Consider the following 2,500-nt stretch of genomic DNA (forward strand, 5'->3'; position numbering starts at 1 on the left):
TTAAGGTAAGGGTTAAGGTTTGGGATAGGGTTATGAATGGTTAGGGTTTGGGATAGGGTTATGAATGGTTAAGGTTTGGGATAGGGTTAGGAATGGTTAAGGTAAGGGCTATGGTTTGGGATAGGGTTATGAATGGTTAAGGTTTGGGATAGGGTTATGAATGGTTAAGGTACGGGTTAAGGTTTGGGATAGGGTTAGGAATGGTTAAGGTTTGGGATAGGGTTAGGAATGGTTAACGTTTGGGATAGGCTTATGAATGGTTAAGGTTTGGGATAAGGTTATGAATGGTTAAGGTATATGTTAAGGTTTGGGATAGGGTTATGAATGGTTAAGGTATATGTTAAGGTTTGGGATAGGGTTAGGAATGGTTAAGGTATATGTTAAGGTTTGGGATAGGGTTACAACAGAAACAACTTGATGGTTCAGTTTAGGTATTAATTTCCAATGGTTAAGGTAAGGGTTAAGTTTAGGTATTAATTTCCAATGGTTAAGGTAAGGGTTAAGTTTAGGTATTAATTTCCAATGGACAAGGTAAGGGTTAGCACTGGGATTGAACAGATGAACCTCAGAGCCAGAGCTACTTGATGGTAATAGTGTTCCCCGTTGCCCCTAGTAAAATCAAATCAAAGTTTATTTTGTCGCACACACAGATTTACAAATATTATCACAGGTGCAGCAAAAATGCTTGTGTTTCTAGCTCCAACAGAGCAGTAATACCTAGCAACACAACAACAATAACAAGACACATGCAATCAAGAAAAATAAAAAAGAAAGAAATATGAGAAGGAGCAATGTCAGAGACCAGAATATTATTCATATATATAAACTAAACTAAAATATAAACGCAACAAAGTGTTGGTCCCATGTTTCACGAGCTGAAATAAAAGATCCCAGAAATGTCCCCATGCACACAAAAAGCTTATTTCTCTAATATTTTGTGCACAAATTTGTTTACATCCTTGTTCGTGAGCATTTCTTCTTTGCCAAGAAAATCCACCCACGTGACTGGTGTGGGATGTCAAAAAGCTGATTAAAACATCATGATCATTACACAGGTACACCTTGTGCTGGGGACAAGACAAGGCCATTCAAAAATGTGCAGTTTTGTCACATAACACAATGCCACAGATGTCTCAAGTTTGGAAGGAGAGTGCAATTGGTATGCTGACTGCAGGAATGTCCACCAGAGCTGTAGCCAGATATTTGAATGTTAATTTCTCTACCGTAAGTCGCCTCCATCGTTGTTTTAGCGAATTTGACTTGCCTAGTTAAGTAAAGGTAAAATAAATAAAATAAAATAAAATATACATATAGTGGTGTGTGAAGACAGTATAGACAGTATATGAATAGAAAAGGACTGTACAGCAGTAGTTATATAGGATACGGTCTCTTAGACTCGATGTAACATAGTACATTTAAATCTGGGACACTCAAATTAGTATGAAATGTTATGTTTGGTATAGTTACAGAAGCGGTGGATGAGTGGGGATATAATGTGAATGAATGTCTAGCAACCCAAAGGTAGCGTGTTCGAATCTCATCACAGAGCATTTTAGCTACTTAGCCTCTTTGCAACTACTTAGCATGTTAGCTAACCCTTCCCCTTAACCCTAAACTTAACCCTTTTAGCTAACCTGTCCCCTAACCTTAAACCTTTTTGCCTAACTCCTAACCCCCTACCCTAGCTAATATTAGCCAGCTAGTTAAAATTAGTGTTAACCACCTAGCTAACGTTAGCCACAACAAATTGGAATTTGTAACATATCATAGATTTTGCATATTCGTAACATAAAGTATGTTTTGCAAATTCGTTATATATCCTCACAAAATGGATGATGGACATCCACAAATGAATACATACCAAACGTAACATATCATAATGGAGTGTTTTGGATTTACACACAGAATAATAGGATACGCTCTGACGTCAGGTTGCATGAATCCAGTATATATTCAGTGCATTCGGAAACTTTTCAGACCCCTTGACGTTTTATAAGAAACGTTAATGTGTTGAAAATCCCAAATTGTTTGGCATAGTCAACTTACACACAGCTCTGACACCCACACTTACCCCGTCAGACATGCCACCAGGGGTCTTTTCACAGTCCTCCAAATCCAGAACAAATTCAAGAAAGTGTACAGCATTACATAGAGCCATTATCGCATGGCACTCCAATGAACAGCAAACCAGGTTTTAAAAAACAGATAAATCAACACGTAACGGTACAATGCCTCTCCCTTATTGACCTAGATAGTTTGTGTGTATGCATTGACATGTAGGCCTTTTGTGTGCCTTTTTAAAAATTGATGTAGTTCTGTCCTTGAGCTGTTCATGTCTATTAATGTTCTGTACTCTGTCATATTTCATGTATTTGTGTGGACCACAGGAAGAGTAGCTTCTGCTTTTGCAACAGCTAATGGGGATCCTAATAAAATACCAAAATACCAACAACAACAAAAATGTGCCAATATATCCTCCAAACACCAGTTTCTCGGGCAT

Source organism: Oncorhynchus clarkii, chromosome 12 (genome assembly GCF_045791955.1).
Source record: "Oncorhynchus clarkii lewisi isolate Uvic-CL-2024 chromosome 12, UVic_Ocla_1.0, whole genome shotgun sequence".
Lineage (NCBI taxonomy): Eukaryota > Metazoa > Chordata > Actinopteri > Salmoniformes > Salmonidae > Oncorhynchus > Oncorhynchus clarkii.